This window comes from Macrobrachium rosenbergii, chromosome 10, assembly GCF_040412425.1.
Source record: "Macrobrachium rosenbergii isolate ZJJX-2024 chromosome 10, ASM4041242v1, whole genome shotgun sequence".
In the NCBI taxonomy this organism is placed as follows: Eukaryota; Metazoa; Arthropoda; class Malacostraca; order Decapoda; family Palaemonidae; genus Macrobrachium; species Macrobrachium rosenbergii.
Genome location: NC_089750.1, coordinates 64,160,295 through 64,176,000, shown reverse-complemented (window position 1 = coordinate 64,176,000; position 15,706 = coordinate 64,160,295). Strand labels below are relative to the sequence as shown.

General features: G+C 37.4%; 1 protein-coding gene across 5 annotated transcripts in view; it reads left to right on the top strand.

Moving 5' to 3' along the window:
- The window catches only part of LOC136842716 (uncharacterized), a 276,871-nt gene that overhangs the window by 217,987 nt on the left and 43,178 nt on the right, over positions 1-15,706 (top strand). The window contains exon 1 of one of the 5 annotated variants that reach the window (XM_067110426.1): positions 3,911-4,205. The exons of the other annotated variants lie outside the window; for them this stretch is intronic. The gene's annotated coding sequence lies outside the window, so the exon portion shown is untranslated. Of the gene's footprint in view, positions 1-3,910; positions 4,206-15,706 lie in introns of those variants that run through there. 5 annotated transcript variants of the gene reach the window in all.

The window sequence follows — 15,706 nt, the reverse complement described above, 5'->3', positions numbered from 1 at the left end:
GAAGAGAGGCAAAGAAAACGACTTGACAATTCATTGTTTACCGAAACTGGATGCTAAATCGAGGACAATACAAATCCGGATATAAGTAATACTCAGTTGATTGTCAAGGAGTATATTTCACATGCCACGAAAAGGATAGGGTTATTTGGGATAATAATAGACTGCACTTGCGCTGTTGGCCTTGTCTGATGCTGAATAAAAGTGGAGATGGCGTCTGGCAATTCCAAGCCCGATCGATTCTAATATCCGTCTATCGTTGTAGAATGAAATATCGAGATTTTGATGATACTTAATGAATTTCGAATAATATGAGGAAGATACAGCGTGTGCGTTTCAGAAATCTCTCTCTCTCTCTCTCTCTCTCTCTCTCTCTCTCTCTCTCTCTCTCTCTCTCTCTCTCTCTCTCTCTCCCGTTTGTATGTACAGTATATGTATTTATATACTGTATGTGTATGTATATATATATATATATATATATATATATATATATATATATATATATATATATATATATATATATATGTACATCCTGTTCCCAGTATATATATATATATATATATATATATATATATATATATATATATATATATATATATATCCTGTTCCCAGTATGTTACCGTTTTATTTTAGTTCCGTCATTGCGACCATTATTATTATCGTTACTGTTGGTATTGTCTTCATTTTTTGTATTACAGTTTTTATTTCTGTCATTACGTAAGTCATTGTTGCAGTTGATTTAGTTAAGCAAACTTGAACAGTAAAAATTTTTTTACAGCTTTTAGTTTTCTGAAAAGAAAACTATTGTTCCGGCTTTGTCTGTCCGTCCGCACTTTTTTCTGTCCGCCCTCAGATCGTAAAAACTACTGAGTCTAGAGGGCTGCAAATTGGTATGTTGATCATCCACCCTCTAATCGTCAAAAATACCAAATTGCAGCCCTCTAGCCTTAGTAGTTTTTATTTTATTTAAGGTTAAAGTTAACCATAATCGTGCGTCAGGCAACAATATAGGACAGGCCACCACCGGGCCGTGGTTAAAGTTTCGTGGGCCACGGCTCACACAGCATTTTACCGATACCACCGAGAGATAGATCTATTTTCGGTGGGCTTGATTATACGCTACAGCGGCTCTACAGAAAACTCGATTGCGCCGAAGAGTCTTTGGCGCATTGTTTACTTGTTTTCAAACGATATTGACTTTTGTCCTGTGTTTTTCGTGGCCTGATTGGAATAACAGTTAATATTTGACTTAGACATGTATTTCTCTCTCTCTCTCTCTCTCTCTCTCTCTCTCTCTCTCTCTCTCTCTCTCTCTCTCTCTCTCTCTCATAGGTAAGTGGTAGAATAATAATTTCACTAATATGAGTTTCCGGGATCGATCCCAGTAGAGGATTGAACGATCTAGGTTCGTTTCCATAAAACAAGCAAAAATTGTCCCCATGTTGACCAGAGCAGTGCAATATGTATGTACCCGTTCGTCAGTCATGTGAAATGGGTGCATATCCGGTGTGGAGTTTTTGAAGGATAAAAAGTGAACACGGAAATGAGAGAGAATTCATCTATCAAAATAGCCACCATCATATAATGATTAGAAAACCCGAAGGCCCCTCCCAGGTAATTCTTAGCCCTTTGTTGGCCGAGTTGGTTGAGCTTCAGACCGTCATTCGATGGGCCGGAGTTCGATTCCCGCCGCCGGCTGATGAAGAGTTAGAGGAATTAATTTCTGGTGATAGAAATTCATTTCTCGCTACAATGTGGTTCGGATTCCACAATAAGCTGTAGGTCCCGTTGCTAAGTAACCAATTGGTTCTTAGCCACGTAAAAATAAGTCTAATCCTTCGGGCCAGCCCTAGGAGAGCTGTTAATCAGCTCAGTGGTCTGGTAAAACTAAGCTATACTTACTTTTACTTGCCACAGCAGGTGAGACCATTTATTCAGTTGTTTTGCATTAACTCGTGGCTTTCTATTAAAGTTTTCTTTTGCCAAGCTTCGAAGTACTCTCTCTCTCTCTCTCTCTCTCTCTCTCTCTCTCTCTCTCTCTCTCATGAGGCTCTTACCATTAATTGTCCCCCTTCCCCCCTTACGGGGTTGGTGCCGTCAGTGCACCTCACGCTGTGCGCTCTGTGCATTACGTAAGGTTCTCTGCAACGTCCCTTCGGCCCCTATCTGCAACTCCTTTCATTCCATTTACTGTACCTCTGTTCAGTTTCTCATTTTTTCCATATTACTTTCCACCCCCTCCTAACAGCTGTTCGACAGTGCAACTGGGAGGTTTTCTCCTGTTGCACCTTCTGAAACCTTTTTACTCTTGTTTCCCTTTCAGCGCTGAATGACCTCATAGATCCCAGTACCTGGCCTTTGGCCTAAATTTTATTTTCTCTTCCATTCCTTTCCGTTCTGCTATTTATTCACTATTGCTGCCTTGTTTTGCACTTTTCTCCCTATGTCAGTATATTCAGTTTCCTATTATCTCCCATCTTTTGGTGTTAATCACTTCATTACCTCCTACGGGGAAGTTACGTCTGGCTGACTATTCCTCGGTAGGATTACGCAGATATATGAGTAAATTTAATGAAAATGATTCCAAAGGTAGGCCACGTGACTTCCAACAAGTGATTAGGTTTTGGAGATCGTGATGTCTCCTAGAGGCCTTATTTTATATTTTCTTTATTTTTGATTGAGGGGGAGAGGTGCTGCATGTTGTGGATCGTCAATCCCTGCTGGAGTTTTGTGGTCTCGGAACGCCCTTGTTTAATTTCACGTTTCCCTTCGGCATGAGCTATAGATGGGGCTGTCTCTTCTTTGAAGTTCTTTGTCCAGACAGTGGATGGGGCTATCAGGTTGTCGGTACCATCGAACTTTGGGTTGGGAAGAACAGCTTGGCCGATTGCGCGAGCTTGTAATGCGCTAATGATATACTTGTAGATGAAAAAAAAGATTGGAATTAATTTAAAAATAAATAACAATACGTTATAGAAGCTTGTGTCAGCAAATTGAAAAATATGACTGAAATATGAACGTTTGTAGCTGTTTCAGCACCTGGTATATTTGCTGCTATGGCCTTAAATGTTCTTGAACCTCCCAATTTAAGTTAAATGAGAAAGGCTGAAAGTGAAGTTGTGCTTATAACTTGTCCACATTATTATGGTAATGGTGATTTTCATGACGGAAATTGTACAAGAATTCTAAGTTTCTTTGAATAGCGATTGAACAGGAAGACGGCTAACAGAAAACGGCGCCATAATTTAACATTTTTATGGACAATTGTATCATTTTCAAAATGCTCAAGGGCGTAAGATATAAATCATTTTCAGAGAAGAGAAGTGAGGTAGGTCTCACAGGGAATGGAACTTTTCCAGGTTTAAGAGATCTCTTTCTAAAATGTTAAATTAATTCTGAGGGAACGCGTAACATGAAATATAGTGGAGGTCTACGTATGCCCAAGATTGTGTAATTTTTTTTTTATATATTGCAAGAATAATTCATAGAAGACAATGAAAAAAGAAAGACTGTTGGAAGAGGAATAATATTGAGCTCACTGTTTTTTGGATTTCCGTTTCAGCAACGCTTTCCGTGCTGGAGATGACAGACAGACAAAGAGATTAAGAGGACCGCTCGAAAACAAAAGGAAAAGCATAGCGAAGCGAAGGCTGGAGGGGGAGGGGGAAGTGGAAGTAGGCTAGCCCAAGGTAAAGAGAGGCCAGACATAATACAACACTTTGTCTGACGCCCACTTTTATTTGTACAGACACGTTCTGTATGACGCTTCGTCATACGGTTACAGACACGTAGCTGGCATACGCAGCAGAGCACACGTGCGTTGCTCTGTTTGCGTCCAGGTAACGGTGCTAATCGTAGCGTGCAGGTGTCCGGTTCTGTGACAGGTGTTTTCAAGAGAGAGAGAGAGAGAGAGAGAGAGAGAGAGACGAGCCATACTTTCGTAGCGTCGGTGTAGCGCGCGCTCGTCCAAGCCTTTGTCCCTGTGCCTGCTTATATAGGCTGCCATTGTTGTGATACGCATTTTTTTTCTTTACTGTTCTGTAGTGAAGTGTGTTATCGTCTCTCCCGCGTTCTCTTTTGGTGTTCAATAGAAGTTTTCTCTGTGCGCGTGTTATTAACAATAGCGGATGTTAGCAGCGGTGTTTTTCAATTTGTTTTCGGCGATGGCGAGTTATCTCGGGCTCAGCTGATGCTGCTGCATTACATTTGTAAGTGTTTTTGTAAGTGTTGATTGTTGTTGCCTGGTGATGTCATGTTTCATTTAGCATCATTTCTTTTGCCCTTTTGGAGAACGTTATGAGTGACAATATCATCATATCTAGTTGACTAGTTTATTTCTAGACACGTGTTTAGTTGTTTGTTAAAAATACTTCATATCAACTGATGATTAAAATGTGATATCCTGTTTACTGCGCTCTATTTCAGTGACGGTAAAAGTGTTCAGTGAAAATGACGCCACGTGAACTGACGTTCAATCTGATTAATATGGCTGTACCCGAAGTTTCGTTTAGTTTTAATATAATCCATTCGATTATTTTCCAGGCTGTCAAGTGGTAAGCTTACTTTGGTGATATTTATATAGGTGTTAGTTGAAAGGACGCCATGTGGTTTGACGATTAACTTGCTTATTAAAGTGATTACTCGAAGATTCGTTTTGTTAGAGGAGAGCAAAGCCAGGAAGCGTGTGGTAATCTCTTAAACAGTCATTGACGTCAGAGTGACAGCAGCGTCAGTACGTAGGATAGTTTTCATAAATGAAGGAAATTATTATATATCGGTATTGGAATGTAGAACGTAAATGTAAAAAAAAAGGCGCAAGTATTTTTCTCTTTCGGACGTTAATGCAAGGATTTTATGACAAGTATTGTTGATATTGGGGTTGATTACAAGATTTTATTTACCAATGTGTATTCTTGCGCAGTTAAAATTTTATATATATATATATATATATATATATATATATATATATATATATATATATATATATATATATATATATACATACATACACACACACATATATATACTGTGTATATATATACTGTATATATACAAACAGATCAAAAGAAGGCATCGTGCTTACCCCCATACAAATCGGAAAAAAGCACGTTAAAAGAAGAAGATAGATAGATAGATATACATACATACATATATGTATACTTGTGTGTATTTGTTTGTATTCATAAGAAAATAGTAAAATCTATGTATGTATTGATGGATATAGGGATGTGCTTGCATGTCTGTGTATATTCAGATGCATGCCTTTTCCCCCCTGAAAGAGGAGGGTCTTGTCAGGATGGGTTGCTAGTCCCACGCCCGTATCCACGTACCCCGTAGGGGATTAGTGCCGTCAGTGCACCTCACGGGGTGCATTGTAGGCATTACTAAATTTCTTTGCAGCGTCCCTTTGGCCCTTAGCTGCAACCCCCTTCGTTCCTTTTATTGTACCTCCGTTCATATTCTCTTTCTTCCATCTTGTTATCCACCCTCTCCTGTCAATGATTTCATAGTGCAACCGCGAGATTTTCCTCCTGTTACACGTTTCAAACCTACCTATTCTCAGTTTCCCTTCCAGCACTGAATGACCTCATAGGTCCCAGCGCTCGGCCTTTGGCCTAAGCTCTATATTCCATTCCATTCCTTATCCACGTACCTGATCCACTGCTGAAGTCACCAGAAGCACAATGGATGTTTCAGAAAACGGATTGACGAGTATTATCAGCCTAAAAGGACGAATCAACTGGGACCGAAACGTAATTTGCAATAACGGATCATTACGCAACCGAGCGCAAAGTCTACTGATAACCTGTATGAATTTACCATTCCCATTTCTCCAACATATGAATTTTCATCGCTCCATCTTCCAGCCCCCATGTACTCGCGTAACCTACACTTCCTAATCTTTCCTTTGAACTTTACCAGCCCCTGCAGTTTCTCCTTTGTATCACCAATCTTGACTGCATTTTCTCTAAACGTTAATGAGCTAGTAGCGTCTGTCCTTTTACAGCTTATCCGCCAAAGTGGCACCTGCGTGCTCTCGCCTAATATCTCCTTACCACTTTGTCTAAGTAGGTGCTAAACTGTCTCTGAGAAACTTAATCTTTTATTAAACTTATCCAGTCTCATGATTTATTCATTGTTCACGCAAGCTTCGTATTTGAAGTCTTCATATTATTCTCTTACTCAATCAACCGTTTCCTTTAACAGAATGATAATGATAATTCTTGGAATTCTCTGTTTCCTCTGCAAAGCACCATTGTCATGTTTCCGACTTGCATCTGCCATTAAGATATTGAGTGTATCATTGTGATGACGTCAATACTGTTTGTAAACAACGTGATTAAAGTTTTGTGTTGGAATTATTCGTCTTTGTTTGGAGCATTGTTCTCATAATTGGGGTGCTTCCTCCTTTGTCTTCCTCCTAGACAGAATCGAATCTAAGCTCTCTCTCTCTCTCTCTCTCTCTCTCTCTCTCTCTCTCTCTCTTCTTGTAGATACTATTTCTGCCACTTTCCTATCGCGCCCAAGAGTAGAAAAAGTTCTTTGTCTAAGGCAACCTTGCCGCACCCGGCAGTCCACCTCTTCCCTCTATTCTGTGAATCCTGAATCTTAGGATTATGCTGTCCGGTGACGCATCCTTTCCTTATAATGACTAAATTTCTTTCCTTATAATGACTAAATTTGGAATTCTCCCCCCCGCTTCTGTGGTTCCTGACTCCTCAGTTAACTTTTTTCCTTTTCCCTATAAGAGGCAGTTTGGCTAAAGCTGCCTTCGCGATCAAGCCTCACCCTCTTCCCTTCCATCTTTTTTTTCTTCTTTGCCTCGGGTGTGGGCGAGAAAAGGACGTTAGGTTTGCCCGTCCTCTTTCCTTTCCTCATTAAAGGCTTGTTATTTCATTATTTATCTGCTTCTTTATCTGGTTTTATTTTTCTTGTTTTCAGTTACCTTTTTCATATGTATTGCAATTTAATTTTCCTCTCTATGGACATTTTCCTCATGCGGTGCACTGTAGGCATTACAAGGTTCTTTGCAGCGCCCCTTCGGCCCTTAGCTGCAACCCCCTTTCATTCCCTTTTCTGTACCTCCGTTCATATTCTCTTTCTTCTATCTTGCTTTCCACCCTCTCCTAACAATTGTTTCATAGTGCAGCTGCGAGGCTTTCCTCCTGTTGCACCTTTCAAGCCTGTTACTGTCAACTTCCGTTTTAGCGCTGAATGGCCTCATAGGTCCCAGCGCTTGGCCTGTGGCCTTAATCTTATATTCTATACTATTCTATGGGCATTTTATTCTTAGGAAGCTTGTTCGTGAAGTTAGTGGCCATTTACAATGTTATAATAGTGTTAACATAAGTTGAATAATAAAGCTATACAAAACGGATGAAAATGCATCTTTAAAGACACGAAATAATAATAGAAATGTGGAAGGGAAAACGGAAATAATGATCGTATTGCATTTGTGGTAAATAAATAACAGGAAACGGAAAGAGCTTGAAATATTTTAAAACACTGCAGTGGAAGAATAAGGATGGTTTTTACATTTTACAGCTTCAACGCATCGCTTTTCAGTGTTCGTCAGATTTTTTTTTTTTTTTTTTTTTTTTAGAATTCGTTAAAGTTTTATTACACCAAAGCAGAGAATTATTCACAAACACCTGGAGAAATGAAATCGATCTTCAAAATATACAAGTAAAAAATGCGCCGAAGTTTCTTCGGCGCAATCTAGTTTTATGTACAGCTACTACAGCGTATAGCCTAATCAAGGCCACCGAAAATAGATCTATCTTTCAGATCTATCTTTGAGAGTCGAGGCCCATGAAACTTTAACCACGGCCAGGTGGTGGTCTATCCTAGATCGTTGCCAGAAGCAGGATTATGGCTAAATTTACCTTTAAATAAAATAACTACTGAGGCTAGAGGGCTGCAATTTGGTAAGTTTGATGAATGGAGGGTGGATGATCACATACCAATATGCAGCCCTCTAGCCTCAGTAGTTTTTAAGACCTGAGGGCGGACAGAAAAAGTGCGGACGGACAGAACGCCGGCACAATAGTTTTCTTTTACAGAAAACTCAAAAAAAGTAATTATATATATATATGTGTGTGTGTGCCTTTTCCCAAACTTAGGGACGACTTCAGAGAAAAAACTACTCGGCTGTCGCTCCCACATTCACACTTTTAACTACTGAATCGTGGATGAACCAGGCGTGCAGACAACTTCCACATGATTAGCTGCTTCTAACACATACACACAAGTTTCATCAGCATCACTTCAAACCCACCTACACACACGTGCGTTATTCTAGGTCTTCTGTCCTCTACCCTCGTAACTCCTCAGGATTATTCACCGCTTCCGTCAACCTAACTATCCTCTGCTGATCTACCATATATACATACATATATATTATATAGTGAATTAGGGATTCGAGCGAATATAAAAGCACATTTCCATATAAAGAGTATTTCCCCATGGAAAAATTTTTCTGCTACGGTTTATTTTATCATAGAAGATAATTACAATCTGTCGTATTTATATTGAAGGATAGGAAATTTTCATAAAGATGGCTTTTCATGAAACTATTTGTTTTACACTATCAGAAAAATGATTCAGGCAAAGATCATTACATTCTTGTAACATTTCTATGAAAAGAGAGGAGATATTGTCACTTGCTTTATTTATTGTTTAATAAGGGGAATTCTAATCTAATACATTTTTATTGAAAGAAAATTGAAAAATTATTCCGCCGCTACCTCGGCTCCCTTGCCAAAACAAACATTAATATTCCAAGGAAATTCGCAGCTTCCATAAAAACACCGACGCTCAGTAATGTTTAGGGCTGAAAGGTTTGCCTCCCCAGCTGTATATTACCATGGAAAATTCACTTGCATACGGCTAGGATATATATATATATATATATATATATATATATATATATATATATGTATGTATGTATGTATATGTGTCTATGTATGTATGTATATATATATATATATATATATATATATATATATATATATATACTGTATATATATTTGATATATATATATATAATGTAACCTTAATTATCGTTGTATTTCACGATGACCTATATATTGCAGCGCCAGTTGGGTAAGTCAGTAAATAAATTATACGATATTTTCAAACCAAATAATGCGTAGGAATAAAGTTTTTTTTTTTCACTCTCGTTTATTCCAGTAATTAATGGCGCTTCCTGATTCCTCCGCTTTTGAATGACTTGCATGAAAAAGTATTAGGTTTTTTCATAATTTGCAAGAATTTTTCAGCCTTTTCTGTGGTCCCCAAAAGAACTGGAATGCAAATTTTTTCCGAATCCTTTTAAATTCGAGATTGGGAAAATGTAACGTTTTTGTTTTACGGTAGATTAAAGCAAAGTTCTTTTTACTTCCAGTTGAAATAGTTTATCGCTATTTCAGGTTTCTGTTTTAAGTTCATCTCTATTTCTTTCTCGCGTCTTTCAGTTTGTTTTACGTTTTTCGTTAGTCACTAATTATATTATATATATATATATATATATATATATATATATATATATATATATATATATATATATATATATATATATATATATATATATAGTATATACTGTATATGCATATACATATAGATAGATAAATATAGAGATATAATTTCTCCTAATTTGTACCAACTCTTACCCCAAACGTGTCCTTCGGCTAAACCCCATTCTATTCCTTTGCCTTTTTGTGTTTCAGTTTTCCATTGTTCATGGGCTGTAGAAGGCCATTAAGTTGCCCGTGCCAGCGGACTCTAATTTTTTTTAACTATTATTTTTATTATTATTATTATTATTATTATTATTATTATTATTGTTGTTGTTGTTGTTGTTGTTGGTGATTGTGGTAAGTGTTGTTTTGTTGTTTTTGTGGAAAAGAGAAAATGCTGTTGAAAGATAAAATTTAGTAAAACACCAAAGAAAATAGATTAAAATAATAAAGAAGTAAATAAGTCAGATACAGAAATACTGAGCAATTAAGGAGTTGGAAAACTTTCTTCAATCTCGCTGTTCAACACCTCCATCTGTTAACCCACCTCCGAGTGCAGCAGTGGGGTTGTCTCCCATTTCCACCGATCGATCCTTGTATTTCGTTTCTTTAATATCTGATCTCTCTGTGTTACTGTCTAACCACTGTCCAATTCCCTCTTTTTTTACTGTCTAAAGCCCTGAATGACCGAGATTGGCCCAGTGTTTGGTTTGACTGCTTGAATTTCTGAAATAGGATTAGTCAAGGCGAGTAACATTATATTGTCTATTCTTGCTTTGTCACGTGAACTCCTATTACCAAACCTCAGGGTTTTAATAATAATAATAATAATAATAATAATAATAATAATAATAATAGTAAAAATAATAATAATAAACAGGCAACAGGTTGAAGCGACAATAAGTCATGATAATAATAATAATAACAATAATAATAATAATAATAATAGAAACAGGTAACGTGTTCGAGCGACAATAAGCCAAAATGAGACCCAGGATGCCAGTAGAGAGAGAGAGAGAGAGAGAGAGAGAGAGAGAGAGAGAGAGAGAGAGAGAGAGAGAGAGAGAGAGAGCGATGACGCTTCGCGCTGGAAATTGGTGGAAATTGCAGACTATAAAAGGCTCGAGTGGATCTCCTCTTTTGAGGAAATTAGCAGGGCCCGAAATCAGTCTTTTGATCGTCGAAGTTCTGTCACAAATGGACCATTAGCCTGATGGAGGATTACGGCCGTCAATAATTGATAGGAAGAAATTTGGGCGGCGGGGTCACTTCCGCTTTTTAGAATTCGGCAGTGTTAACCCTCGCTATTATTTCGCACTGGGGTCATTTCTGTGAAGCATGCTTGCGCTGCAGAGCTACAGATAGCAAAAATGATTCAATTACTGTCTATTTTACCAGTGGAAAGCGTTGGACTTCTCTTTCCGCTTCTGTTTTCCTAACTTCAAAATTTAGTGGTAGGTTGCTCGTTTCTACCGCGGTTAATTCCCACTTTTTCCCCCACCCTCTCTTGCTTTTCTCTTGTTTTATCCTCTGGCCTGGCTAGACCTATACATTAGGCAGCCCTTTGAACTTGTAATTGAAGAAAGGGAAATTGGAAATTTTAAGAAGTATTTTCATTCAAAAGTAATCTGATATTTATGGAACGTAACGGAAAAGTTGAAGGTGACAGTGCTTGCTCATTCACAATTGCGAAATCGGCTATGAGTGAATAAACCCCACAGCGAGCTGAATATGCTTGAGACTAAGGGTTTAGGTGCTGTAGAGCATTTAAACCCTTATCTTGAGACGGATTGCAAGATGATTATTCGTCCTGTCTTGAAGATATCGTCCTACTATTAACATAAAGCTTTTGAAAATTCATTTAGAAACGTCAGTCACTTGGAAAAAGTTACTTTAAAAGATTAGGATGAAATACAAGCAAAATCACACATCTATGAACGAGTGGTATATTTATAATTTAGCGAATGAAACGAACAATTTGTTAACATAAAAATTTTCTACGCCTAATAGTTCTTGGTATCTCGCCAACATCACCTCAGTGCCCAAAGCTTATGGAGAGTTCTGAAAAATTTTTATCTAATTTTTAGTGTGCAAGTTCCAGCGATATCGGGAATCATAAAATCTGAATATAACGCGAGTTAGGAATGGCCATTAAATTGGATGAGCTTATATGACCCCCCACAAGGCTTCAAATCTGTGGAAATTATGTTGCCCGGACGGGAGAGAACCTTGTTAAATTTATAAATCGTGGAAAATCGTTTTTCTGAAATATCTAAAATGCATTAGATCAAGAAAGAAATTAGCTTTGTCCAGCTCCTTTATCTTGCCCAAGCCTGAAAAGGAGACAAGATGAGAAGAAGAGTAAAGGAAGTGATGGAATGCCTCTTAAAGTAAGGGAAATCTGGAACAGCAAGACAGTTTCAAAGCTCTATAGGTGAAAGCAGCTGAGCTAGTCAGGAAAAGCCATAAACCTTTTCACTATCGGAATCTGCTGCTTTTGTAATGATGCAAATATATGTATCGTCAGAAAGTGTTGAAATTTTCGCTATATACACTGTACATTCCGGGTAAAGATCACATCGGAACTTAATGCCATTCTATTAAATCAGTTATTTTTTTAAGCAAAATATGAACAAGAGAAATGATGATTGATCTATGTCTGAAACAGGAGCGTTGCTTAGCAATTAGTCATGGTTCCCGCTCTGCATAGTGTGATGAGTTAAATGATATAATAGCTAATTAGAACAAAATATGTGACTACGGACTGTAGATGTGCGATGAGTACAGGTAGAAAGAATTAATTTCCATCATCCAGGAGGGTCCTGGATCCGAATGACATATACGTTTTTGTATAAGGAATAATGATGCTGCTATATTTTCTCATGACTTACGCTCAGGTATAAATTGTCCATTTCTGTAAGACATTGATACGAACAACCTAGTATACGCCTCTCTCTCTCTCTCTCTCTCTCTCTCTCTCTCTCAAGATCTTAGCTTTCTTTTATCAGTCCCGTGCCTTTTTCTTTTGAACTCTGTGGTAAGAGGCCAGTGGGAATCTTTTGCACTATTTTTGAAGTTCAGGTAGGCAAAGTTAGGACTTCAGACTCCATACTATGGACTTCCAGATGTGGTGGTAGTGTCTTCAGGTGTCCTTGCTACGGACTTCAAACGGTTTTTTAGGGACACATCATTCTACAACCTCTGGACATCGTATTAAGGATTTTGAACAAGGTGCTTTCCTGGAAAACCCAGAGGTCTTGTTGGTTACTTTGGACCCCGTGGTAGGAGAACTTGAGACATCGTACTCGGTACTCGAAAGATGTCGTGTCAGAGAACTTTAGACGGTGTGTAGGAACTACAGACTCAAGTGGGTTGTTTTAATCTTCCCTTGGGGCTCCACCAGCATTCCTGATTACTTTTATTGTGGCCGTTGTCTTCATTTCCTGAGTCGAGAGCTCGGCTCACCTTATTTTCACCTTTCTTGAGTGAACGCTCCAGCACACCTTTCTTCCTTTTATTTATATATTTGTTTGTTTATTTTATTTGTTTTAGTTACTTGTTTTAGTTTAATAGATAGAATTTCGCATTCATTGCTATCTTATTTTTTCCGTTTTTTTCTTTTCACATGAAATCACTTTAGGGAAGTTCATGGCTCTTGGCTTGTTGCTTGAAAATGGGTGCAATTTATGAATGATGATTATGATTATAATCTCCCTAAAGACAAGGCAGGGAAGTATTTCAATATCCCTGCTATTTTTCCTTCTTTTTCCTTGTTTTATTTGGGTCTAGATTATCTCAAGTATTGTGTTGCCTATCCCCCCTGTCTGTATATTCAAAGAAAATAATGAAACGTCTGGAAAGGTCATTTACAAAAAAAAATACTCTTTCTTAGCTAAGAAAATTTAGTTGTAGTCTCTTGTAGACAAACGTCAGGCAAGACAGACGCACCTATTTTTTATTATATAATCTTCCATCACTGTGGGGGAGTTTCAAGAATCATTACTAGAAGATAAATGCTTTAAATAGGCTCTTAATGTTAATATGATATATAAAATACCAATAAAGAATATGACGGCTAAATCGGTCAGTGATTAGAACTTTAAACAGAAAAAAAAAACTATCTGAAAAGTATCATCAAATTGGTTGCTAATGCAGTTTAATGACAGAATTAACCTGCGAGGTTCAGTGACGCGAGGGAAAAAGAATCTGGAAATTTATTGGTTTCAAAACTGGTAGCTATTGATCGCAACCTCTGGTGTCTTCTTCTTCTTCTTCTTCTTCTTCTTCTTCTTCTTCTTCTTCTTCTTCTTCTTCCGGGAACAGGTGGTAATAAAAGTCAGGTTAATGGCTTTGAACCATCTGCCTCGCGTCCTTTTAGGAGCAGTTATAATGTCTCAACGTCAGCGCCGATCGAATTGAAGCGGCTTTGAATGGATTTAATTTGGCACCTTTCCTCAAGCTCCTCAATTTTGACGCCCTTTTTGCTTCCGCTATTTTTTTTTGGCGGGGGCGTCCTTTTTTTATATATATTTTTTCTTTTTCTCTTTTCTTTTATTGTTTTGCTATTTCGACTCCATTTTTCCTAATCATCTCTTTCGTTCTTAACCCTTTGATTACGGCCGAGATGAGACCTCACACTTACCACAATCCGGAGGGTTTTCAGACGGTAGTCACCCGTAGCATGCTACCAGACGCACGAAATCGTAAACAATCATTGTAATAGCGTTTGTATTTGTTGTTTTGCTGCAAATTAACCTGTTTTATTTATATGATAATATTGTGATAGTAGCGATCCGTGATATAGATATTATGCAATTAATGTAACAACACAAATAAATAAACATAGGATAAGTACTATATATCGGGGTTTAGTGTTGCCAGAGGTATAAGCACTGCACTGATTGAGGATGACAGTCTTCTTTTTTTTTTTTTTTGTCATTTTCTAATTCTGTTTGAATCCGTAAAGGACAGCTACATCACAGTTGTGTATTATAGTTAAAAATTATTTGTATATTCGTCAGAAAACTAATCATAAAGAATGTTCATCATCTTTATGGTTCCGCTTACTATTCCACTAGCTGGGCAAAAAAAAAAAAAAAAGAGAGAGAGAGAGAGAGAGAGAGAGAGAGAGAGAGAGAGAGAGAGACGTGACAGAATAAAAATTTTTACTTATGATTTATTCCTTCTAATTGTACATCAATAACATTGAGAGTAAGTAGACACAATCACAATATTGGTTGCAATATTAACCACATTTCTGGGTAATATTTTTATCAATGATCAAGCACCCAGCTGACAAGGGATACGCAATCTAGAAATTCAGATGAATTCTGCAGTGTTTGAAAAATGGTTTAAAACCCAGCTTCTTCCCAATATAGGGCCATCTGCCATCATAGTGTTGGATAACGCTTCTTATCATTCAGTTCGAATTAATAAACCTCCGACAATGTCTGCCAAAAAGGATGAAGTTAAAGACTGGCTAATAAAAATTAGTAAAGTTGCAAAGACATTCATGTAAAGAAAATGATTACGTGATTGACAGACTGGCAAGAGATCATGGACATAGTGGTTAGGCTGCCTCCATATCACTGCCAGTATAATGCAACAGAACTGATATGGGCGCAGGTGAAATCATACGTGGCAAAGAAGAATCATTTAAAAATCAGACCTGCTTCCTTTGGTCAAAGAAGCAATTGAATCCATATCTTCTGACAACTGGGCTAATGATGTGAGACATGCCGAAGATATAAAAAGAGATGACGCTTCAAGAGATGTTTGCATTGATAAATATATAGATTCTTTTGTTATCGATGTAGCATCCTCTGACGAGGATTCTTCATAAGTAATGTCTCCTCATACTTCGATTGTAAATAAATTTATTGCTTTCCCTTGTTGTGTGATATCCTGTTGAACACTGAAATTGAAATAAATTGAAATATAGATCTGTTTTTTCGACAGAAAGTGGCAGAAATATCTTTAAAAATCTACATATAACAGAAATGCCACAGCAGTGATGAGTATCATATGACAGTGCTTTAAAAGCACAGGTAAATCTAATACTGTATAAATGTGTATATATATATATATATATATATATATATATATATATATATATATATATATATATAATTGTGATATAGTTTTGAGCTTTTGAATTGCTTTCTTTCGTGCATGCTGTAATCCGTCTTTAC